Source organism: Anser brachyrhynchus, assembly GCF_964034855.1.
Source record: "Anser brachyrhynchus genome assembly, chromosome: 9".
Classification (NCBI taxonomy): domain Eukaryota; kingdom Metazoa; phylum Chordata; class Aves; order Anseriformes; family Anatidae; genus Anser; species Anser brachyrhynchus.
In genome coordinates this window covers 25,562,440-25,589,801 of record NC_137703.1, presented here as the reverse complement: position 1 = coordinate 25,589,801, position 27,362 = coordinate 25,562,440, and the positions used below count along the sequence as shown (strand labels likewise).

Sequence of the window (27,362 nt, the reverse complement as noted above, 5' to 3'; positions counted from 1 at the left end):
GTCTATAGCGCTTCTTCTCCGCCGCTCCTTCTCGGTCACTCTTGTCCCCTGTGCTGTGGGGTCCCTCCCACGGGATGCAGTCCTTGCTGAACTGATCTGGCGTGGGCTGTCCGCAGGCAGCAGCTCTTCAAGAACTGCTCCAGATATGGGTCCGTACCAAGGGGTCCATCCCTCAGGAGCAAACTGCTCCAACCTGGATCCCCCACGGGCAGCAGCTCCTGCCAGCTCACCTGCTCCTGCGTGGTCTCCTCTCCACGGGCTACAGGTCCGGCCCGGAATCTGCTCCGGCAGGGGTCTTCCACAGGCCGCAGCCTCCGTCGGTGCAGGTCCACCTGCTCCACCGTGGTCTCCTCCACAGGCTGCAGGGTGGAACCCTGCTCCACCGCGGTACGCCATGGGCTGCAGGGGGACATCCTGCTTCACCATGGTCCTCACCACAGGCCACAGGGGACTTCTGCTCCGGCGCCTGGAGCACCTCTCCCCTGCCATTGACCTTGGTGCCTGCAAGGCTGTTCCTCACTCCTCTCACTCTCACAGCTGCTGTGTGGCGCAGCGTTTTGTTTTTTTTTCCCTGTCTTAAATATGCTCTCACAGAGGCACAAACAACGTCACTTATTGGCTCAGCTCTGGTCAGCAGTGGGGCCGTTACCAAACATGGGGCAGCTTCTGGATCCTTCTCACAGAAGGCACCCTTATTGCCCCCTGCTACCAAAACCTTGCCATGTAAACCCACTACAGACACACAACTACGAATGTCAAAACAACTCAAAGATACACTCAGTGAAAACGGAACATTCTTTAAATGAAAAGTTATGCTTCGATGAATTTAGTACATTCACCACATGGAAGCGTGTTACAACTTAAATGCATCTTTGCTTGGAAAATCAACTTCCTGCACTTTTTAAGTATGAGAGAATGATAATATCTTCATATATCATACAGCTTATTACTGAATGTCAGTTGTCTTTGCTTTTAGTCTTCCCCACCAGAATAGAACCCAAACCACATCATACCAGAAATCAGACACTAATCATATTAGTTCTCAAATATAACACAAACCTCTCACTAAACAAAGACAAATTCATCTAAACAGATTTACAGCCTAGAAGCACAATTTTCATTTTGAAGAAAGAGTATAAGAGATAGACAACAGGAATGATTACCAAGAATATTCACAGTTATGGCAACAAATATGACTTTGGGTGACAGAAAAAGCCCGATTGTTAGTTTCACTGAACACTCTGCCATCACTCTTAGCCACCAAAGTGGAGACAGATTTTCCCTATTTTAACAGCAAATGACCTGATGAATACAGCATTCAGAGGATGTTGAAATAGCTGTAAAAGTAGGCTTTAACACTATTGCACCTTCTGTTGTGATGCTTAGGATACATGGACCAAGAGGAAATGCAGACAGTCTCCTGAAACCCCTCTGAAACATTGCTATGGTCTGTGGTTCCTACCATGCCCAGCACTGAGAGTGTTGGGAGAGTTTGTGAGTTAGGAATTCACATATAAAGCTTCAAAATGGCAAAATTATGATAAAAACTGGAGGAAAACTATGAACCCACAAGACTGCAAGAAAACAGTTATATTCAATTCCACTGTGGAGGAAAAAAAAAAAAAAAAGACCCTATGTAATTCTGAAGGTACCAGTTATTTTACTAGGTTGAGTCACAGCTCAGATGCATCACTGTCATTAACCTCATTGTTAATTGTTTTTTCAATACATTATCACTAGGTGTTCCTTACAGCCCTTTTAATGTAACATAAAAGAAAATGATCTATCAACTCTGAAAGCTTACAAATCTGGCTCCTAGCACAGAGATGAGTGAAGCAGCCCTGGGGTGTTACAGCTAGCCTTTGAATAACACGTTATAGGATCAAAGATGTGTGTATTGCAACAGAGCGAAGTGCAGTCTGCAGTCGCCTAATGCCTACAGTCATAGCCATCATACAAGACACCCTGGGCTGCACAGGGAGGAATAGACTGTGGACGAAAGGAGAACGAGGTCCTGATGGCAACAAACTTATTGTACAAATGCTGTGCTGTGCTATATTCCCACATCCTAACCACGTCACCCATGTCTGCAACCTCACTCTTCATCAGCCTGGGTCTGCTGCTAGCCAGCACATCTTGCACCCATCTCTACCCTCCTTAGGAGCATCCTTACCAGTTGCCCCAAGGCTTTTGGTCACAAACAACATAGGACAGAAGGCGGCTTTGGGATCTCCATGGAACCAGCTGAACATGGGGAAAATAGATGTTCACAGAAGACCGCCATCCTCCTAAATCCTATGGAATGTCATGGTCTTCAGGTTATCCATATTTTAAGAGAGGATCAAAAAGCATTCATATAATTAGTCTCCTTAACGTTATCTAATGCTAAACTGGTTTGTGAATGATTGGATGGTTCTGCTCTCCTATTCCCTGTGTGCTCAGATCTCTGCTCTAATGTATTCACTTTTATTTTCTGTTTTAGGAGGCTATACCTCAATACGGTTTGATAAGCCTTTCTTTAAAATCTGTTTTTCCTTTTATCCAAAAAAGTCACAAGACAAAAGCCAAGAATCATTTTAAGCATGCAGACCTGATGAATTCTGGCATTCTGAAGAGCATAAGTACAAAGTAGAATATAAACAACCTTTAAGATATACAGTAACTCTGCCCCTTAATCTAAAATTGTTTTCCAACTCTGGAACTCTCATTGCAAACCATGTAGCAATCCTCCTGCCCATCACCACGGGCAGAGAATGTTATCATATTCAGTACAAAATGTTCACCAGATCAAAGTGGCAGAGATGAGATTTGGGCTCCAACCTCCTGAAGTTTTCCAAATATAGGAGCCCTGGGTCTGCCATATGGTTTTCACCAGGGAGGTGCACCAAGGAAATGCAATCTTTTAGAAGAAATAGAGATACAAGTTACCAGTTATAATTAAATAGCCTGTGGAACTTCTAATGAAACTGTACTCATTAGTGATGCAGCCAACCGAGGTAATTAAACCCTTTTACTATTCTGGTAGCTGTACAACTGATTATGGTGTTCTGTTTTTTCTTTTTTCTTTTTTTTTTTAAATATAATTTTGCTTTTAACAATTATAGCAGCTGCTGTAACCCAGCCCAAAAGAAACAGAATTCTGTTGTAAGCTAATCAACTCTGTTCATATTGCATATGGCTTTAAATTACACAAGATACTTTAATTCTTCACAAGGACGCAATACTAAAAAAAAAAAGGTAAAAGAAGCATTATTTCTGGAGCATAAAACTGACAGACTCTAGGTGGTAAAAAGGGACAGAAATAAAAATAAAGAATACTTTGAAATTATTTTTAGAAAGATAATTTTTGATCCTGAAATAAATTAAAAGAGGAAAAGAGTAGTCTAATAGTGATTTAAATATTTTGTTGGCATTAGACTAAAAAAGGCTGCTTGTTTTCTTTTATAAAGAATAAAGGTGTACATGCTAAACGGTGGGGAAAAAAAAGAATAACTTCATTAATGTAGTCATTACAATTATTTGCAATATGATTGTGTACAGAAACCTGTAAAGATGTTCAGTCAGGTTCTGACTCTCAAGCAAATAGTAACAGAGTATTCACCAAGAATCTATAATCTGAGCTTTTGGGAGAGGGAAAGTGGAAAGTGTTATCACTTTAAGAAATAACAGAAACATTCAAAGAAATTAAAGTTAATACTCTCAAAGAGGCACTCTTTGAGAGGCACTCTCAAAGAGGCACTCTTTGAGATCGCAGATACTTAATTCCCATTGAATGAACTAAAATTATTAGCTTAAGATAGCATGGTGCATCTCTGATATGACTTGTCAAGCCTAAAGAGGAAAATAATTAAGGACTTAGTACATTTCTCTTCTCCATCTATCATTCCAGAGCTAGAAGAATCCAGAGGTGGAAATATTCAAAGACTCTTTAAAAAAAACCATATTTAAAACATATTTTTATAAAAGAATCTTTCATAAAATGTAGGTTGAGATTATTTAATTGGAGACTTTGCTATATTCAGCCACATCTAAGCAGAAAAACCAAAAAAAAGTGGGAAACTGAGAAAATATTAATTCCTAGTTTGTTGATAACAAGTAACTTCTTATCAGATACAATACATGAAGATTGCATTTTTAAGAGCAAAAAGGAAGAAACAGCCTACTTTAAGGAACAAAAACGTGCAATTATTTCCCATAATATAGAAGCTTAATTTAATTTGCTTCACTGGAAAAGACAGTAATAGTTACCTAACATGGGGACATCCACTCTTTCTCTGGTCTACACAGGAAGGCCTCTAATAGGACACAAGACCAGCCTGAAAGTTTGTCAAGTAAAAATTGATATATTTGTTAACATGACATTTTAATGCATTTTAATGTATTTTTAAACAATACAGCAGCATTTAATATACCCTGTGCAAGACAGAAATGGATTTTAAATTATGGCTGACAAAAAAAGGAGAATGAGGATGGGCTACTAAGAGAAAAACTTTGAAAATACCCTGAAATGCATATATAACTTGTCTAATTATATATCTTATATTAAGATGTAATATTGTTCCCTTCTTGAGGTTTCTGTGGACACAGATGCACAGATAGCTGTATAACTCATTACATATCTTGTCATCAAAGTGAAGGTGTTCAGAGCAATTCAACAGGCAAGGCACCAGCTATGAGCACAAAACAAAAGCTCAACAGCTGAGTCTCACTTTTACATGATTAAGCAAACTAGCACATTAAAAGGTTTATGCAAAACACAAATGATTATCTTTAAGAGAAAGAGTATTCTTTTCAGATGTTTTTCCCTCTATTGCTAAATGAAAAGATGATTTGAGCAGAGTTCCTTTATTCCATTCCAACAGAGGATGAGATTAAGACCAAAGAGATGGAGAACAAGATTTGACAAATTTTGAAGATATGAAATGAGCTATTTAAATAAATAAAGTTTTTGTTGTTATGTACCTAGCTGGCAGGGCATCTCAGTGAATTTATTCACAAGCCAGGTCACTGAAGTACCACTGGAGATGCAAGGGCACACCCGAGGCAAAAAAAAGCCGAGCATTTCCTGAATTAGAGTGAGGGAAAAAAGAGGTCATCTTTGCCTGGAGGTGCATCGGTGTGGTCTATTTGTACCAGCTCTCCTGTCAGAGGTGCCCATCGTAGCACAGCACCGGAGGATGGCAGCATAGCTATGTCAGTGCTGGTGGCCAGGAGCAAACACTGCTCCTCCAGTGCTGCACTGCTTTGCCCATCCAAACTCTTGCACCATGCTCAAGCATCAGTCTCCATCAAGTTCCAGCACCAGCATATCTGAAAATCCCCAGACTGAGAAGTATAGCCTGCCATTAAAGTTCTTCCATCAACCATAAAATGGGATATTGTCACTTCCGTACAAGATCTGGCAGTATTGATACCAGCACAATAGGGCAATGTACCTTATTTATAACTTATTTATAAACACTGCAGTCAGTGCAAGGTAAAACTAAGTGATCTGCTTAACTGATGTTACATCTTCTCTCTCGGCATCAACAAATAAATCTTTAGTGTTTTTTTCTTTCTTTCTTTTTTTCCAGTGTATTAACATTTGGGCCTGTTCAGCCTGGAGAAGAGGAGGCTGAGGGGGGACCTCATCGCAGTCTACAACTTCCTCACGAGGGGGAGTGGAGAGGCAGGGGACCTATTCTCCATTATCACCAGTGATAGGACCCACGGGAACGGTGTTAAGCTGAGGCAGGGGAAATTGAGGCTGGACATCAGGAAGAGGTTCTTCACCGAGAGGGTGGTTGCACACTGGAACAGGCTCCCCAGTGAAGCAGTCACTGCACCGAGCCTGTCTGAATTTAAGAAGCGATTGGACTGTGCACTTAGTCACACGGTCTAAACTTTTGGGTAGACATGTGCAGTGCCAGGAGTTGGACTTGATGATCCTTATGGGTCCCTTCCAACTCGAGATGTTCTATGATTCTATGGTTTGTTGTTAGTTTTAACAAAGAATTAAGTCTTTGTTATTAAATGCTTAGTGCTCACTTTACATCTCTGAAAATAGCAACAGTATTTGGAGATGGTTTCTCATTAATTAAAGCTTTTGAAAGTAAAAGGATCTTTTGTTACAAAGGCAAAAAAACAAACTTCAGTACTGTTACTACACTTCTGCAATATTCATTTTTTGTTCTAGAATTTAAAATTATAATTTATTATTCACTGTGTCATTGTTAGAGCAGCAAACAAAGAGGCAGGCTTCCTGAAGCCAACAGAGAGGCTCCACTTCGAGTGTTTTGAGGAACATGTTGGTTATAGCTTTATGCAAATTCATCAACAGGATAGATAGTCATTTTGAGCTTGGCCACATGTGCGTTTTGGATAAATTACTTTTTAGAGACCACAACAGAAAGCGTATAAAGTGATGTATAAGGCCCTTTTGAATAACTTACACATGCCAGAACTGAAGTGTTTGCCAGTCCAAATGCAGGCAGGTAAATCCATTCAAATGAAAACACTTGCAAAACGCATTTTAACTTTTTTTTTTTTTTCAAAGGGTCCTCACAGTATGCAAATACGTCCTATTTGAAGAGTGTGAATACTGAGCATTTAAAGTATGGTACTATAATGTACCTGAATCAGAACTGAATGTACAGGGATGATTCAGATAATCGGCTTGCTACTGTGCAGTAGATTAATTCCTCTGAAACTCCCGGTATGTACCAACCATTACATATCCCTTATGAAAAATACATAAGCCTGCCTCCTCTAAATTTATACTTTATAATCTAAGTAATGCTCAGAATAGGACTCAAATAGTAATCCCTAAGAAAGTACACAGCTGTGCACTTGCCTAAATAAGCCAGAATGCCTTGGGGTAATCAAAAACCATCGGGTTACCAGTGAATACATACGACAAACAAGAAAATCCAGACCACAAACTCTACCCTTAATAAAGTCTCAAAAAAAAAAAAATGGTCATAGCAGGAAAAAAGCCTTTTTCCCAGCTTAGAGATGAAGTATTACTAATGGTGAGTTTAGGGAAATATTCTATTGCCATCTTTTCTGCTGGCTTTTTGCTGGGAATAAATAAAACACTCCAATTCCTGGTCTATAAATCTCCTTCAACTTTAAAAAAATAATAAATAAAACAACAACAACCTTGCAAGAATACGTTAGAAGGAGTAACAAGAGCAAATCCCAACCAGTCTCTGAGAAATCAGACATGAGACATCTAACATAGAAATCAATTATTCACAAAAACAGCAATAAAAAAACCTTTGATTCTCAGTGCTGAGGAAACTTAAGCAATCTTCCTGAGCAGATGGACTGCGAGGACAAGAGTTGCAACAATTCTCACAGAAGCAGGTCCCACTTGTCAGATATACTACAGACCAATAGAAACTACGTTTACACTGGTGAGTGCAAATAGTCTAAATTTAAATTGAGGTTTTGTTTGTAATCTAAAAGCACTTTAATCTACAACTCTAAGAACTGTAGTCATAAGAGTTTATGATAAATTTTCAGTAGTTTATTTCCATTAACATGATAGCTAGCAGAATGTAAAGTCACTTTATTGTAGAAGTAACTATAGATTAAATGGCTTATTTTAGGTTAAGACCTTGATGCTTTAGAGAGATTTGAGTCAGTTAATAACTTGAGCCAGCACACGAGGTAAGTTTTACTCTACAATTGCCATGCGACTTAAAGCTAGTTCTTGTCTTCTTATTGCTTGAAATTTCTTACCTATCATTTATTTTCCTGCTGCCCTAAATTCTGATAATTGGAATTTCTCCTCAGTTTTAATTAAGCCACCCTAAGGCTTATAAACTCAAAGTTTTATATATTTTTTTTTAATAATTAAAATTGCTTCATTTTGGTTCAAGGGCCTGATGTTTAAATAGGAAACATTCTTAAGCCCCTCAGCACTGGTTGTAATGCGGAATATTGAATGTTTGTGGAGTGAACTGCTCATTGCACTACCTGTTCAAACATTTGGATCAAAGTCAATTAAGGTGTGTTCACAGCTTGAAAAGTGCTGTAATTCAAGGCATACATTTTTTAAAATAACTGTGCTAACCTTTCTGGAAGCTAGAACAAAACTGTGGACCTGATCAGGTATCTTCACACTTAGTGAATGCTGTTCAAATAGATGGCTTCTCTAAACATGGATTATATCAGAAAATACTGCACAGAGGACCTGGAAATCTTATAAAATCATTTCAGTAAAAAGTTTCAGATGATAAACTGAAACTTCCAGCCTTGAAAAGGGAGCAAGAAAAGTGACTTGTTAACTCTGATTCTTAGATAATAAACTTAGAGAAGTTTTACTCTACTTTTCCATGCTCCCAATTTTGTCACACACAGCAAATTTGCCATTTATCACAAATAGGTTGTTTTAAAAAATCCCACAAGTTTCACCCGTTACTTTTTTTTCTTCACTCTGACATACCCTAAACAGGCAGCAAACAGTCTCAAAAGGGAAGTACAAAAGGAAAACAAGAAACATCAAAAAATTACAAACAATAAGGCCCGCAAATTAAAATTATTTAAATAGAAAAAGAAACATTAATAAAAATTATAAACCATAAGGCCCGCAATCTCAACATTAACCAGAAGCTATTTCAGAATCTGACCAGCAATCCTCAGATGACTAGATTTAAACAGTATATGAACCCAATATACTACCTGCAAATCTTTGCATTGGAGGTGCTGCACCACACAAATGGGGACACATGGCTTGTTCAGAAACATCTGAACGGTTAACCATCATTTGTCACTCTTTGCACGGGGAGCAATATACCTCTCTGTTTTGTATGTAGGCATACTAGAAGGTCTACGGAACATTTGAGAACAATATCTTGCAATAGTAGTAAGCATTTCTTCAGGATTTCAGGAAATCAATTAGAAATTCTGTAAAAAAAATACAGCTGCTCCTGCAGGAAATCTTACTACTCTCAAGCTTACTGTTGTACTGACAAACATTTCCAAGTAGGCAATATAATCTTCATACATTCCCTATACCTGGCTTACTCCTTTCATTAATTCCAGAGCTGGGGCATGCCCAAGTGGCCCAGCAGACTACGAGAGATGGGCAAACACAAAAAAAGGCAGAAGTGACCTGGCCAGCAGTGAGAAGTAGGAAGCAAGAATAGCCAAACAAAGGGAGCAAGTTTTCAACTTGGTGGCTGAAACAATGAAGTATTTATATCAACTTGGCCTGTCTTAAAGAAAATATTTTAAAGAAGCTGGATTAAATACAATTTTGGTTGAAAAGAAATATTTTGTTTGACCCAGCCAGTAGAATTAAAAGGAGACTCAGGCACCACAAATTCAACCAGCAGAGCCTGGGACAGCTCACAATCTTCTAGATCCCATTCTCTCAGCTGCCAAATGATTTTCATTTGCTAATTTAATTCTTTGAGTTAATGAGTCGTGAAGAGGATCACATCCTCAACAATACAGGGGCTGGGGTGTTTTATTTCAAGAAGGTAACCCAGAAAGTTTCCAATGCCACCTAGGGCACATTTAGCTGAGAGGTCTGTACAATGTTTGTGACCAGCATCTATGTCACCTTGCACACCAATTGCTATGTAACAGTCAGCATTTCTGAAACATTTTTCTGAAGGTTTAGTAAACGATACATAAAGATGATTCTTAGTATTCCCATTGTTTAGTAAAATTAGAAAGAAATAATTGAACAACTTTTCTGTACACACAATCTAACAATTCATACAAAAGCAAGAAAACAAATAATACATAAGAAATATACAGAAAGGACCTGACTGATGTTCTGGAGAAAATCTGTTGGTTTTTTTTTTCAGTATAGGTTATCAAAGTTTCCTCTACAACTGATTAATTCAATGAGGTCACCTTATGAAATAAAATTACATTACAAAGCTCAGAATCAAAAGAACCAAGGGAAAAGTTTTGCTGACTAAAAATGTCTCATGAGATCAGGCTCTCAGTGAACAGGTGATTAATCCTACACCTGCTCACCCTTAGAGAACACCAACAGAGCCTTTTCTCTTGGAAAAGCTTCTGTGCCAAAAAAGAAAGCTTCTTGCTGTCCCACAGACCTAAGAGCAGAAAAAGGATGCAACAGCTTTCATTAATAAAAATATAACTCTCCCCTAAATAAAGCTTTTACTTTGAGAAGGTGAAGTGTAGTAACTGCATTGAGTCTACCGTCTACTTTATTGTTGCACCTTTTCTCCTAAAACTATATGAAGATGCTGCATATGCAGTAGGACTGGGAAGCAGCACAAGACCTTTTTAAATGGATAGAACAGGAAAAAAAAAGGAAAAGAAAAAGTAGTTACAGCACTGAAAGAAAGGAAATGAACTGTTGAATATTCATAATCTAGTGTCTTTGCTTTGTTCCTTGCACTCAGTCACTCAGTCTCAGCACTTGCTGCTGTAGCTAGCCTGCAGGCATAAAACCCACCCCGGCATCTCGCTGTAGACCAAGAGGTTCTGACAGAAAGACAAAGTGAGACAGTTTTCTCCTCTTCCCTTCACCACACCAGCACATTCCAAGCAACAGCTTTCTATAACACACAAAAACACACACAAAAAGAAGCATATATCTTACTGACACGAGTGATTTATAGCCCAAGAAGGGATAAAATGATCCATGACTAGAAGTCAGTGTTTTTATCAGAAATGATGATTTCCCAGTCACGGTGCTTTTTAGTTATGTGCATAATTAACGGTAGCTTGTGAAAGCTGCCAATGACGGTCATCACCAGTGGATGTTCTTACAATATCTGTGTGGATTTGAATGTCTAATGAAGTTTTTCCTGTGTTTTGGGATTCAAAACAGAAGTTTGTGAATAATGCAAGACTGAAAACCAAAAATAATGAAGAAACCACTATTTGCTCAGTAAGCAACAGAGACAAGGATGTAGCATACAAAGTAAAGGAACCAAAACAGGCCCAGACTCCTCTGTAAATAAAGAACTGTGTAAAACTGTTTTTATTATTATTAAAATATATCTGCAAACCAGAAATTTAAAACTACTTTACTGAAAGCTTCAGAAGCAGCAAATTCTTTGTTCACCCACTTATCAGAACAGGGAGAGGCAACAACGAAAGCCTTGACTGCAGAGCTCTGGCCTCAACAACACAGCTCTGCTGCTGAGAAAAGGTCAGTCTGTGGACCGCACTCATCAGCTTTTCTGAGTTCAGCGTGACATGCAGTGATTTAATTTCGGTGGTGTGGTTTTGGTAATTTCTTATTATGTACATGCATGCATATTTTGAAGACTAAAGGGCTGTGTGCTCAGCTACCACTTGCAACACACAAACGTTTATACTGAGAACACTACCCAGTTTATATCATATTACTGCAATAGCATTATAGCACTTCAATTCCTTAATCATACCATTACATTCTAGAACAAAAATTTTGCTTTTGCCTTCCTCTCAAGAAGCACTTCAACATGGAAAATAGCCTTTTCCTGGACCAAATACTTCAGTTTCATTTGAATGTCTTTGTATTATTATAAATGTCACACAAAAACAAGCACTACTAATACTCCGAGAAGTGCTGGCAATGGTTGTTTCCAAGTAATATTTCTTTTCATTCAGCATAGCCCACTGCCTTTTGGATTTATCAAAATATTTACTTATGGGAATGGCTTTACTCAGTGCCTTGTGGATCACCAATTACACATCAAAGAACAAGGTCATAAAATATTGATAAAATCATTAACTACAGTTTTCTTCATTTACCATGGCAAAAACACATGCTGCTGCAAGCTTAATTTGATTCCTAAGGAAATAAATTATTTCAAGAACAGCATTTAATTGCTAGAACACTTGAAAAATGAAAGAAAGAGATAAAGAAAGAACCTATTCCCAAATTTAAACTTTCTTTTCATGTATTTACCTCACCCATACACTCTGATGATCTGAATTAAACATCCAAGACCCAGAGCTCAAGCTCTGCAGGCATGCTGTACTCCTGAAATAATATAGACAACAACTGGAGTTGTTGTAGACATACCCGTAATTGTGCTCTTTACAAGATCAGAAAGTGCTGCGTTGAATTTTTCTCTTGATGTTCTCAAACGTCATTCTATTTATCATATCAGACTAATAATAGAGGGGATGTTGCCATGAGGCCAGATATGAATTACTAATTGGGTTCCTTAAACAAAGGTCATAATTTGTTTTCTGAAAGCTGCTCCAGAAACCTTTTGCTTCTGGACAAAATTGTTTCTCAGTTTTCCAGTAGCCAGTCTAAATCTTCAACACATGCATAACATTACCAAACAGGACTGTACTTATGAGACAGAAGGAGGAAGGCAAAAGCCGGCTGGGAATACCTTTCTCCCTGTGGAAAACGGGTGCAAGTTACAGCTGGCTGAAGATCCCTCACTGTCCTGGGTGCCAAAGCTGCAGCGTGTGCTGGATTGAGGGCAGGGGCAGAGCAGGTCAATTTCCCAGAGGAATAAATGAAGAATTACATTCTATTTCTCACACAGATGAGCAGTCACATTAACAAGAAAAGCCAGTGGATTTGGGAGCAGGGTGGGCTGCAGTCATTATCGACACTGGTTTTGACATATTTATGGAACATCATTTTTCCATAAATACCAAAAGTTTTCCTTGAGTCCAGCTTATTAATCACAATTATAAATAAATAAATAAATCTTAAAGCTCCAATATCCAGATAAAAACAATAGCGTTAACTAATTTGGCAAGGTGTGGAGTAAAATCCAAGCAAAAGCATAGCAAATGAGTAGTGCAAAGCAATGTCCTTCCCCTGCCTTCAGCATCACCAGAGCAGGTGCGGAAGGACCATAGGCCCTCTCCCAGAACAGCAGACATCCGCAGAGCCCGCAAGCAAGCACGGGCAGGAAGCATCACGCATCCACACACTTCAAACGAGTTACCCGACACAACCTGGTGAACGCTTGCAGGAGTTGTCAATGCAAGCATAATCTTCTCTTCCTATATAATTTATTACTTAGGTTGTTTTCATAACCTCATTTTAAATCTGGTTGGAGATTTTCAGCATAATTGACGAGCAGATACTTTGTTGCCCCTGTTGTACTGAAGTTGTTTTTCTCAGTTGCTTTTCAGAGCTCCTACTGGGTTGTTAATGAGCTGTCAATTATTTGTGCAAATTGGGAGGCAGGCACGGAAATGTGGCTGCACTGGAAGAGAAACATATTCCCTCAAATCTTGAGAAATGCAACACTTACTTTTAAGGACTCTTTTTACTGCTGAATCGTCATCAATATCAGTACAAACCCTACTGTATATAAGAGAGCTGACCATTTAAAATGGATCCATATCTGCGTTAAAAGAAAAAAAAGAGTAAGATACTTTCTTAAACTCTGAGACATACTTCAGCAGGTACAGTCAGAGCAACATTTTGAATTGGAAGTATGGAAAAAGGCACTCTTCTGCTGGAAGAAGACACATCAACTACCAATGGTAGCCTGTTTGATGAGTTTTGTTTTCATAAATAATAATCAGTTCCTCTCTTTCTGCTCTTAAAAGGAGCTTCCTATTGTGGCCTATTGTTCTTATCCCCGTATATAAAGTTTCTGCTTTCTCAGCAGCCACAGACAGCTGCTCGAACTTTGGTACAACTTATGGAAACAAATTGGTGGTGTTGAAGGTCAAAAGGGGGATGGAAGGGAAACCTGGGAACCCACTAAAGCAGATCCAAGTGAAACTTGCTTCTTCAGGGCTGAAAACACCATGGAGTTCTCTCTCTCTCCCTCTCTCTCTCTCTCTCCCTCTCTCCCCACTGCTTTATCCTCTGCTACTTATTTCCACCCCACAGTTACATGAATATTAATTGTGTGTGGCTATATATATCTATATTTCCAGAAAGAGCAGGAGAGGTTTAATTTTTATTCTGATTGAACAGAAAGTAAAAGGGCGACTTGAGTCAACACCTCTGAAGTTTAGATACAGGCAAGAGACTACCTAACATTATTTTCTCCATGCATTTTTTTACCCAGCTACATGCACGTGCACTACAGGGTGATGCACAAGCAGCACACACCACCGTCTGCTCGACTGGAGCACAGCCCCTTGCACCAGATGCCACTCTGAATTTAAGTCAGTTAGGTAGCAAGCAGAAGTTGTTGCCACGATCTGTTCTGCCTTTATACCAGTCTTGTTATAATGCCCCACATCTGAAAGCTCCAGCTCTCCTGCCACCAACTTAATTCCTTGCTAAGCAGAGCAGAGGCCAAGGACTGGGTAGGAAAATCAGCTGCATTTCCATCCCAGCCTTGTGAGGTGCTCCAGGTTAGTGTTGGAGGAGAAGTCGGACAGTTTTTGAACAGCTGCTACACATGTTCCATTTAAAAGATACAAGTAATTTCAGTCTCCAGTCATCACACCATACCCATTACATTTCACAAAAAGTTTACTCAAGGAGACGACAAACTAAATGCACTTTTATTGCAGGAAGATTTATTTAAGTGACACCTGCTGAAATCTTCTGCCTAGGAATACAGACCCCCCAAAGGCGGAAATAAAACTTTCAGGATGCTGGAATGGGGCCAGCTGCAACTCTGCAAGCTTAAGCTCTGCTACAAAATCTGAGGTAACAACAAACAAAGAAACAGCAACAAAAAACAAACAAAAAAACAAGCTGTTTGGATCTTCTACTGATATAGAAGTACAATGCTCTTAATTCATATTAGCAGCAAAATTAGTGATTTAAGCATACAATTGTAACAGGACCTTTACCATGCACAATGGATGAAGGAGCTGATGGGTAAACTGTATTTCTTTATTACTGTTAAATCATTGCAGAAGTTATTACCACAACTTATTACCACCTTATCTGTGTCACAATCAGACCCAGAGGTCTCAGGTGACATAACTGGAAGCAAAGTGACTTGCCTATGGGCAAACAGATGATGAACAGAATTAAAATTGAGATCTTCTGAGTCTCAGACCAGATCCTTATAATCACTGTTTTGCTGCTGCTAACATCTGTAATGCCTGAAAAGCCACTTCCACTGGGGAAAGCATTACAACAAAAGAAGGTAACTTATTATAAATTGATTTCTGGGATTTTTTTTTTCCAGATTTGGTAAATTTTCTTGACATTGAGCTTAGATATCAAGGGGAAAATGATACTTTTGTGTTATAGAAACAGCATCTGGCAGTGTAACAGTTAAAGGAAACAATAGATACTAACAGCACAAGCTCAGAAACCTGCACATTTAAATTGACTACAGATCTACTAAGTTTCCTATCTAAACAAACCAAACCAACCAAACAAAAAAGAAATGATATATTCACAGAAGTTTTTAAATAATGGGCTGCTCAAAGAGAAATCTGAAGAGACAATACATCAGGAAACTTTCCGGTAAGAAGAAAGCCTTCCATCTGAGGGAACCATGAAAAATAGACCCACATGACCTTTTGTGCAATCTGAAAATTAGCAGTGATGAAGAAATTGTTGCATTCTTTTCTGCATTTTAAATGTTTCATTACTCTATTTTTCCGTTATAAAGTGAGCATTTAAGCAGACTTAATTAAGCAGACTTAAGCAGACAATTGTTCTCTAAAATACTTATATCTTTTTCCTTTAAGAAAAATAAAATCAAGACAGACATCACTCCTATTTTTCTTTGTTTGGTGAAATGTCTGTCACAATGTGCCATATAGACCACAGCCTAAATACATTATAGGAGTTGAAGAGTCAAGAGTATACACAGCATCCTTCAAGACACTAAAAATAGAATTTAGTGCTCTGTTCCTAATATTAATAGTAGTCTGTTCAGCTTTAGCACTTACTTAGCAATTCATTTCTCAAAACAACTAAGATGACAGTATCTCAGGATCTGTTAACACTGAAAAGCATTTTTCTGATCCTAAGACAGATAAGGTCTGAATACCGATGTGTTTTGTTGTACAGACTTCCACATGCATACTGTTGACAAGCAAGGGCTGAAATTCAAGCATTATCAAAACACAGCTATTAGAACTGAAATGTTTTAAACAAGAGCAGACAAATTTTCTCCTTACATGTCATCCTGCATTTAAGAGTACAGTCCTGGCCTCACCGAAGCCAGGATTTCCTCCAAGGTATTAACATAATGCATATTAACGAATGCATCTGCATATTAATTCTCCACTAGCAAGAATCAAAATATGCAAATCGAGACTAAAGATATGCATGCATAACTCATAGAACTTGGCACCTTTCCAGCAGCTTGACTGGAAAACAGCGACAGAAACTCTGCTGTCAGTTATCACAGCGGAAGAAGAGGAAAAAATCTGTTAAAGTATTATTTTGAGTTTACAGCAGCATAGCCAGGAATGGAGCCCAAAATATTATTTCTTCAAACATGCCTCATTATGAAAGGTTTCTTTTCTCTCCCAGTTCACTGAGGTATTTCTAGGTGAATTGCACGGCACACAGAGAACTGGGTTTGATGACTTCATGTGGAAAAAGTATTCAGAGTGAATTTCAGTAGGAATTTCATTAAATTCCCAGTTTGCCTTTAACACTATTTAAGAAAAACATACACACGGAGTGAATGGCTCATTTCATGACCTCTAAAAGGAAGTGCATGCCTACAACTTTTGCATGGGCAAACCAAACAGCAAATGAAAAGGACAAATGCCATAGAGATTTATTTATTTTCTTTAATGTTAAGTATTATGAGCCTTCTTTTGTAGCACAGATAAGCTTCATTATGCTACTACACTGCAATCAACTATGACTGCTTTTATTCTGTGAGTAATGGGCAGAATTAAACAAAGCATCTGGCATAGCAGATTTGACCTTTGAAAAAAGAGCTCTACATTTTTCCCCCCAACAGTTTATGTTATTTCATTTTGGTAACCTTTGTAAAGAAGCACATTCAGCATCCTGCCAGTAGTGCAGATCTCACAGTGTTCTAAAAATCAGTAAACGGTCATAAATTCCTACCTAAAATGAAACTGAAAGAGATATCACTGCTACATTCATTTCAACACAATCTTATTCGATCAATACTAAAGATTTAACATATTGATGTAAAAACTGTTACATGTTTGACTTTCTATAAAATAATTATTCATAGTTATGTCAAAATCTATGTGCCCTGGTCTCAGCGGTATGGCTTGAAGAGTTGCATGAAGATCCAGCAGGACCTGCACTCCGCTCCCGAGCAGTACAGTATTTTACTTCTAAGTTGTATCATGCCCACCAGAGCTGGGGAAAAGCCTCTGACCTCCTGTTCTCCCTGTGCAAAGTGATGCTGAGTTATACCAATGCTAGCATCACGCTGTGTCTTCCACAAAGATACTGAGCATCGTCAGCACAGAGACAGCTCAAGGCTCTTTAGCAGTACAGGCTGAAGCACAAGGCTGGGACGATGTTGCTCCTGCCAAATTTTCCTTCTCTTTCTGAAGGAAGAAGAAAACCCTTATCTGGGCATAATGAGCCATAAAGCAGCCCTGGAGCTCTGGGTTCCTGTGGTGCCCCATGAAGAGCAGGAGGGACAGTGGCTGTACCAGGAAAGCCTCCTCCAGCTACAGCCATCTTCCTCCTTGTCAACAGCAGCACTGAAGCTAGAAAACCTGGCTCTGTGGTGTTGGGGTATAGGATCCATTTTGCTGCCTCCTGCAGCTGCCCACTCTAGGCAACTGCCTAGTTTCCTAGCCCTGACTGCAGAAATAGCATCAACCCTTTGAATCAGAATGGAATCCATTATTGCAACACTAGTTCTGACGTTTGTCATAAAGGCAGCTTCCCTAGCCTGAGAGCAGTGCCTTCCTGTGTGTGCCAACCAGCAGGCACTAACCTCATGCCAAGCAAAGATACCATTCATACCAAAACAGTATTTTAAAATATGTGGAAACAACATTCTTACTATTGCCTTTATCATTTACGACAGGAAGAGCTTTAATATACGGGTAAATTTCAATTTGGAGAAATCAATAGTCTTAAATAATAAGTAAGATTTCAGGTCTTTCCATCACAATGCAAAATAGCCTACCATTAACTTTACAAATGAGAATCAAGTTAAAAGGCTTCTAGCAAATTACCAGTGAATCACCAGAATTTGCTTCAGGCAGAGATATTAGTCCTAAATTGTTGCCAGTGATATATAGCTTCAGCTTTTTCTTTATTGCTAATTTGCACTGGTTTCTCATATTTTTTTTCTAACGGATCATTACATGAGCCAGATAATTTGTACTGCTGCCAATAACTGTCTCAAGGTAAGGCTGTTTAGGTAGACCAAGAAGAATGCACGTCGAGAGAGCCTTCTAAAAGAATTCCAAATTAAAGCATTGTTACAAAAAAAATAGGAATCAACAGGATAGAAAGCTATGTACTGAAGTATCTGGTTCCAAAAATCAAGGCCCTCACAAATAAAATACTATCTTAATAACACACTGTTATGGACTGTCTTTCCTGCTTTTTAAAAATTCTGTTCACTTTCTTGTATGCCACAAAATACATGCTGGGTCAGGGTGTACTTGGAAGTGTTGCAAACAGCCACACAGACATCCTGAAGAATTAAGTTGTAAAACTACGGGAAATAAAATATGAAGAATTTACATACACACTGAGATTTCTTATCCTGCTCCAAACTGTCATCAGCTATACAATCCACCTTAAACATTAAATCTTTATAAACCCAATCAGCTATATGAAGGCCAGTGTTAAATAAGAATAATTTATGTGTAATAAAAATGATTTAAACAAAAACTAATAAAATCTCAAGTTAAGAAGTATCAGTCATAAGCGATACTCAATTCATCTTTAATATGATGTGTTCTTTCATATTTTTATTTGACTACAGTACATTTTTCTCTTCCAACAAACCTAAATTTATTCTTGGAGGACAACTGAGCAGCACTGAAGAGTGTCAGCATTAATACAGTCTATTCAGTGTCAGCAAAGGACGCTGGAGAGGGTCCTCCAGGGAGCCGAGCGCAGCCCCAAACTAGTGCCTGAACAGACAGCCTGAATAGCTCTGTGCTTACACTCCTGTAAGTAACGTGCATGTTACACGAATGGAGCCCAAACTGTTTCTTTGCTGAGCTCCCATGTACATACATACAAGTACTGAAAACCTGTTTTCACATCCCTGAGGTTTGTTTTCATATCTTTCCACCGAATTCAGACAGGTTGGTATAGAGGTGGTGTGATCTCTTTACAAAGGCAGGCAGTCCATATCCTTATCCCTGTCCCTATAAACCATTGGTAATTATTTTGTCTGCATCTCTGATATCTTCCCATTCTGTAAGTTTAGAAAACATCTTCAAATTTAGAAAGCCCTACACAAATATTTTGACCTTATCCTGTGATCAGTAAGCATCAATAGCATCATCATAGCATACATCTACATCTGCATCTAAAAACTCAGAGCCACCAGGAAACACAAGGCACCAAATTTAGGTCGGTCTGTATGAATCTGGAACTTTCTATACATACGTATAAGCCAGCAATGCTGGAATGCAGCTGCCAACTACTCAAGACTCTTTCCTCAGAGATGACACCTTTACAAGGCATTTTCAAGCTCCCTGGCAGGTGGGTCAGACAGATTTAAACACATTCACTTTTTTGGCATCTGGCATGTTTCTGTGGAGCACAGTGACAATATGCTACCTTATCCTGCAGTGATATGAGGAGGGAAGAGATCAAATGCAAGAAACGGGCCTGACAGACGGTCCCACTTCAGTGCTCCTGTCCTTCAGGGCACAGAGCTGTAGAGGCTGGTGACGCGAGTAGCTAAAATGGGAGGAAAACAGATCTCCTCAGGGATGGCTGACTTGCAACTTACAGCAGTGGTTCTTCTCTCCTTTCCCCATAAGAGGGTTGGAAATAGCAGGAATGTCAGACCCCAGTTGGTTCTGCCTGATCAGACACCAGTAGAGAAGCTGAACCCCCGGGAGCAGACAATAACATGGTAAGAGAGGTACATTCTTCTGGATCTCGCTCAATTTAACTCCTTTACTTTTAATAACGTTTTTGTTGGTGGTACCTTTATTTTATACAAATTAGTCCATTAGCCCAGTGGGTATAACATGTTGCTAATCACAATTTTTCCTTTGTATGTAGAATTTCCATGAACATTGAGGTTTCTCAGTACTCCTGCTGCCTGTGATTTCTTTCTAATTTTGTTTCTAGCAGAAAACTCCCCTTTCCACTGAACTGCAGGGTTCTGCTGAATATTTCACTCTTTCCCGATGCAGAACCAACACAAACAGCTATCCCACATGGCAAACTGGTGCAGAATAACCAGTAAAGATCCCCAGCCTGATCAGAGAAAGACAAGCAAGCTTGCTTTGTTATTTTGAATGTGAAGGAAAAAGAGCATTTGAATCACAGCTTTGGACCTTACCAACTGCTACAGACTGCTCTTGGAAAAAATGAACTGAATTTGACAGGGATTCCCCTCTGAGCCCTCTGGATTTACCTAGATGGAAATAAAATCAGCCTTTTAAAGAAATGGCATCTCATGAAAGGATATGATTGATGAGTTGGACTTAGAAACATGTTGGCATTACAAGTGTTGCCAGTAGCTTTCTGTGTACATTAAAACATGTCAGGCAGACACCCCCCCACCCCAATAAATAAAGATACACAACAAAAAGAAATGTAGGATTTCTGAGAAGAAAAGTGAAGAGGTTTGCCTTGGAACTATCTTTGGGATATGACCAGCTTATTCTTGGGTATCTTCAGAAGTGCTTTTGTTTGATATAATATGCTACCATACAGATTTTGTCTGAATTTATGTTGGATAAGCCCATCTGCCACTTACTTTCCCATTGCCACAAGTGTCACAAAATGGCCACAGAATGAGCCAAACATGGATGATTTATTTGATAAACATGCAGGTGTTGCAGTGGTTTCCACTTTGCCTTACAAAGGAAAGACAACATGATGTTTTCCTCCTTATCTTTTCTTCCTTCTCTTTCTTTAAATCTTTTTTTATTATTTTAATTATGTCAAGAATAATCTTATTTTCCCTTAGGCTAATATTCTTCATAAAGGTAGCAGAAGCCCTAGATTGAGAATATCAATAAAAGTTTCGAGTTTTTGAACATAAAAATATACCACCAACAAAATAACAACAAAAAAATGGAGACATTCTTTTTGAGAATAACATGAAGCTATGTCCTTAAGTTATAAAACATATCCAACCCTAAAAAATGTATGTATATTTGCAGTCATTATACAAATATTCAAAGGCATCAGTGTAAAATTGATATGTGGGTGTATAGCTGAAAATAATTATCAATTGAATTTATATCTATCTTGATTCAATTCGCAATTAAATTTGTGAAAGATGTATTTCTATTCATCTATTCCTTAAAATCCAAGAACAGCTTCCCACTAAGAAATGCTATTTACTCTACATTTAACAACAGAAAATTGCGTTGCATTCATTTTTATGTCCTTAAAAACTAGCCTACAAAAATAAGGAGATAGCAGAATCAATACTCCACTCAAGTGATACATAAATCTGAGTACCACTAAATACTGGAAGTCTATATTTACAAATGACTTACCTCAAGAGCAAGATATAAATTATCAAGTGTAAATAGCTCTAAAGGAGGGTTCAGAACTTCATGAGGAAAAAAATGGAAAAAAAAAAAGTGAATCAGGGAACAAAAATAACTAACCAATTCAGCTTATTGCTTTAGCTGACAAATCTCCTCTTAGAAAAGTATTATCCTGAACCATTTAGTAATAAAAGCATAAAGACATGAAACTTTAGCTCAGTAAGTGATAAAGACTATTCAAGTTTTACTATGTGCTGTTCTGTCATAAATAACTTTAAACTTTGCTGGTTGGTTTACATTTGTTTTGCTTAATTACTAGGTTTTAATCTAATTATTTCAAACTGTCTCAGGCAAAACTAACAGCAACAATAAGGAGCTGAAGTTACAGCCACTTCACCTGCACTAATGCATACAAATGTTGTCCTCTGGGAGGCTTCTAATTAGCACCTGAATAACCCCTCAGTTTCCAAGCATCTAATTGTCTTGGGTTTACTGCATACTAAAGCAATCAAGTGCTGGGGTTATTTTCATCTGACCTGCGTGTATGCTGAATATCCTAGTACCACCCCACCAAGCAGCAGACAAACTGACCCCCTTTTTGGTGAAATGACCTCTTTTTTAGACCAGGAAGTTAAAGGGCATAAAGGACTCACATAGGCAGGGATGTTTTTGCAAGTTGAAGGCACAAGACAGGTTCAAGCTATTGAGGGCCAAGGTCAGCTTTTAGATACCCGAAGTGAAATTGAAGGGGTGCAATAAATAAATAAATCGACCAGTATTTGTTCCACAGATTAAACTCCATTTCTGAATTTCCAGCCAAGACATATCTTTCCCTTGTGCCTACTCTAGGAATGATTATTTGACGTTAAGAGGTCAATATATTGATGAAGAAACTATTTATAAAAGGTTCAATACAAACGAGGATGTTGCTAGAGGTAGTGAGAACTGGCTTCCATCCTCCCGAGTATCTTTTGACCTGATTTATGAAACCATGCAAATAAGTCATCATCTCGGCACAGCTCCTTTCTCCAGCTATATGCATTCTAGAAATTGCCCATCCACAGTTACACCTGCAGAAACACTGCAATGGGGTAGTAGGAAAGCTTTCTTGTACATTCCTCCTGCCCTCTTCACATGAAGTCTTGATGGTCAGCACTTGTTATTTGCTTCTTCACTACCACCATGCTTGACCAGAAGAGGGACCTTTTTCCACATGCCCTATTCATTAGCCACAAAACTTACCAAAGGTTAAAGAACTGAAGGGAGGAAAAAGGACAAGGGATTCATGATAAATGCACATACAAATCATAAATGGTAACCAGATTTTTGTGACAAATTACTGCAGAACAAAAAGTTGAGAAACAACTGGCCCTTGTATTTAGATGTGTCCCAAAAGCAAAGGGAGAAGAAATGTCTTCAGACACAGCCCTAAGTGCCCTCTGAGGAGCCAGCCTTAAAAGAAGTATCTACACTGGTAATTACTATATACCAACAAGCCGATGGACTTGCTGCTAATGCACCAGAAATGTCAGGTTGATTGCAGCCACAGGAGAAAAAGCTGGCAGTGAAAACCGCAGAAAGCTGCAATGTGTTAACACAGCTGTATCACCAGGATCGCACCGGGTGCTGCAGGCAGCCTGCATGATGCCTACCTGAAGAACTGGGAATAGGCACACTTGTGAAGACTGTTTAAATCAAGGAAAAAAGGGAGTTAGGAGTTAAAGAAGAATGAAGAGGAGGGGGGAAAAAATATATTTTTTTTTCCTTTCTGTTCAGAGTCCAGAAGAAGAAGCAAGACCAAAAATATAAATTATTTTTCCAGTCAGTCTCAGGGAAAAAAATTAGAAGGGAAAACAGCTCAGACACAAGCCACTATTCCAGATTACTCAGGAAGTGCAACTTGAACTTTGAAAAACCCTGACCCCACTCACACCCCTGAGGCCACCAGGGAAAAGGCCCACCCCTGCGCAGGGGTCAGCATGCCTGCAGACGGCTGCAGAGAACAGCCACTCGCTCCATAAGGGCAGCAGTGGGCAGTCCACTGATGGTTATAAAGCACAAAGGCATATCTCAATTGAAAGTGCTGGATATTCTGGACTTGAATGATACTGAATAATGCTGGATCGGAATTATCTCATCTCTGGCAAAGTGATACGTACACTCAATAGCAAGCTCAACTTTTATTGAAGTGTTCATGTTTTCTGCCTTCACATGCTTCCCCTCTGTTGTTGCCAGTTAACCCATGCCAGTTAACCGCTGCCCTCTTCACAGTAAGCAAGAACATTCTAAAAGCAGTTTAAAATTCCAGCTGATTTCTTTTATCCCATTTTATTTCTAGGACTCAGTTCTGCTTTCCACATGAAAAATATATCAACAAGTTACATGAAGCATCTCTCTATATATACTCCTTTATGATCACTATATTGAAAAAATTGACATTAAATCGCCATATATGTGCACTGTATTTCATCATTCCAGTATAGTTGATACTATCTTTAGTTGAAATTTAACTGAAATTAAAGTGAATGTGTCAATATGACACAATATAACTGAACATTTTTAAACAGATATTCAGATATGCCTTGAGTCTAAGTGAACAAAATGATCTTTAAGTATGATTTGATGTTTGGAGGAGTCAGAACTATTACAAGATTTAAATATGAAATTAAAAAGATGTATTCATTTTGTAAAGGCTCTGGAAAATATGGGTGAGCTTAAATAACTAAACTACAGGTAACAACATACTTTCCCATAATTTATCCAGTGATTCTTATTTCATTAAGCAGAGATAACGTTCAGAAGAACATGAAAATGCCAGTAGGAACAGAATCTTCTTACAGCACACAGGAGCAGGAGTACTTTCACTAAGCAGCACAGCAGCTACACGAGGTCAGCTAATGCGCCCTGATGGAGAGCCTACCTGGCACCCAAGGCTTGTCTTAAATTTAACTTGCCACCATCCACTGGCCTTGAAGTTTAAGTAAGGGTCTTCAAAAGCTGATAAATGAAAAAAAATCTAAAATATCAACCCAGAAGTTAGTATGCAAATTAACAACTGTAATGTTTTAAAATATAAGATTTCACCCTCTTAGAACCTGCTTGAGTTTCCCAGATTGGCTGCATCAAGCAGGAAACACCTCTGTCCAAATGTAGCAGAGTTATAGATAAATTAAATATTTCAATTAATATTTTCAAACTAATATTTCAATAATTAAATATTTCAAAATTAGTTGACATGCTGAGTAGCAATAAATAAATTAGATGAATAAAAAAGTGATAGACTACAGGTTGAGATCCAAGTATGTACTTTTGAGCATTGGTCATCCAACTTTTTTTTTTTTCCTAAAAGCGGCATATCTAATACATTGTAATTGCTTGAGATTTAAAAATGCAGAATTTGTAAAAGTTGTATTAGATGAGCAGAGTCAAGTAGTTACACACCATGAGCATAACCAAAAGCAACTCAAAAAATACCATGAAAATATATTTCAACATATCCATATGATTTAACTATCTGAATTTCATTCACAATAACACAGATTTTGTGATGATCTATAATATTTTACATTAGTCCTGCTACTTAAGTCATGAACAATAACTTTTGTTTTTCTGCTTAAAAAAAAAATGGAAAATTATTAATGAAACACTTGGATTTGTAACATTGGCTTTTTGTATCGGTTGTGGGATTTGTTGCTTGATTTCTGAATAAAACTACATGTTATTGAATGCTCAAAGCATATAGATCCCTTCTGTAAAATATGGTCTTACAATTAATCGGTACTATAACTGTATTTTTTAGGTAGTATTCAAATACATTTTTCTGGAGTTGTAAAGTTGTTCTAAAAATGTACTTTGTATATGTGCCCAAAGAAATGTTACTTCTATACTGAAAACATTCAGCAGCAAGAATATGTATGCTTTTTGTTAAGTTGGAACAAGAATGAGAAATCCCAGACTGAAGACAAATAAGTAAATTTCACTATATACATTAAATCTATTTCTTTCTTTCCTTCATAATACTTAAATAAATTTTTGCATATCAGAGCATGCATATTTTAAAATGAAAACACAGGTGAAATGGTTTCACAAAATAAAGATGTACTTTCAACTACTGTAAACCTTTCCAATGGAAATGAGAATGTGCTCTTGCACAAAAAAAAAACATTTCCCTGGACTAAAATATTAAAACTTACAAATGCTGCCCTGCAATGAAATATGTAAATTATGTATACTGTCTGCAATAGAAGATCAGATGTTTTTCTCTTTGCTTCGCTTAAGAACTTTGGGAAGAAAAAAAAAGGTTTGATGTTATTAATCCATGCATTATCTGCTTCTATTATTGTCATAATGCCAAAACCAACTATGACTACAGAAATAGTGACTAAATCAGTCTTTAATCACAAGTAAATAGCATTCTGGATATCATCTGTACTGAGTCATTCAACATCAGCTCTATCAATCCGATACAAGGGGCCTGATTATTATTATTATTTTTTTTAAACCAACAGGTGCAACTCTTATGCTTGCACCTAATGCAATTATATCATTGCAGTTCTGCAACACTTCCTCTGTACAGTCTTTGTTTTTAGAGCACAGATTACCAGTTCAAAGTTCATTATAACTGGAAGGCTAAGGAAAAGTTAAATATAAGAGGTAAAGGTAAAGGAGTGATTTCATCTGAGCAATGTTTACTTCCTTGATTTAAAAAAAAATAAAATAAATATCTAGGAAAATCTGTGCAATTCCAATAAAAACCCTGCATGTGTGTGTGTGGTGGGGGGTGGGTAGGGCTGAACAGAAAGAACTGCCTTGGTATGCCCAATGTACAGATGACAGCAGTACCCTAATGACTGTCCAGATGGAAGTCACAAATCCTTTATATATAAGGGTTCTGGGGCAAATCGATTGTCATCTGGCCGCAGACAGGATTGTGATAATACTTTTGTGCTCCACCCTGGCCTTGAAATCCCAGAAAAACAAGGCCTCCAATATGTGAATATGTGCATGGGAACAACAACAACAAAATCACCAGGAATACAATAAACAAAAATCAACAAACAAAACCCAAACACCCAGAAAGCCATATCCCCATCCAAAATCTCACAGAGTCATGAAAGAATTCCAACTCAATAACCAAGGAGTAGAGGGAATAAAGGTTCTGGTACCACATTACTGGAATGGGTATGCCATTCCCACTGAGTCAATTTACTTCACAGCGCCACTGTATTAACATTTGCTGATGCTTCCAAATCACAGGGGATTTTCAGATGAGGGAAGATGACTGATTTTTATGAAAATGGGAATAGAGAAGGAAGAAGACAGCCATACAGTGCAATTCACTAGCAAGATGCTTGGCACTGGACTCAGTAGAATAAGCAGTAAAATTGCACCTATGGAAGAATATTTTGAGTGGGAGTGAACAGTTGGGCACTGCTTGTGGATTGCTTTAACCATAGGCTGTAAGCTCTACTTAATGTACATTTGAAGTACAGTCGGTTCCAAATATACAAGAAGTGTAAATTACTATTCACCCAAGATTAATGTTTTTCTTCTCTTAAGAATCTCCATTTTGAAAACACATGGGAATCTTTGCAGCTATTATAAAGCCTATTATAACTAACATGTAAAACCTTACATCCACCACTTACACTCTTGTGCAATGTAAATAACTGCAGCTATCCCAGAAGTTCCTAGACTGAAACACAATCCTACTGCAAATATTCTTGATATGACCTAATTATATCTCCCCTGTTACAGCTTTTAAGTCACTACAGAATAGATCATATTTCATGGCAACAAAAGATGTTGCCCCTTAGGAATGACTTTCCATTCAGAAGAGCTTTAATTTATTTATAGCTACACTTTATACTGCAAATAACACTGGGAAC

The 27,362-nt window shown here is 38.2% G+C and overlaps 1 protein-coding gene across 24 annotated transcripts in view; it reads right to left on the bottom strand.

The window, feature by feature from the left end:
* LOC308199635 (uncharacterized protein) overlaps positions 1-27,362 on the bottom strand; it is a 305,939-nt gene that overhangs the window by 254,537 nt on the left and 24,040 nt on the right. Inside the window, exon 5 of one of the 24 annotated variants that reach the window (XR_013954786.1) lies at positions 6,778-24,471. The exons of 22 other annotated variants lie outside the window; for them this stretch is intronic. The gene's annotated coding sequence lies outside the window, so the exon portion shown is untranslated. One more of the 24 variants, XR_013954787.1, reaches the window with a different exon arrangement.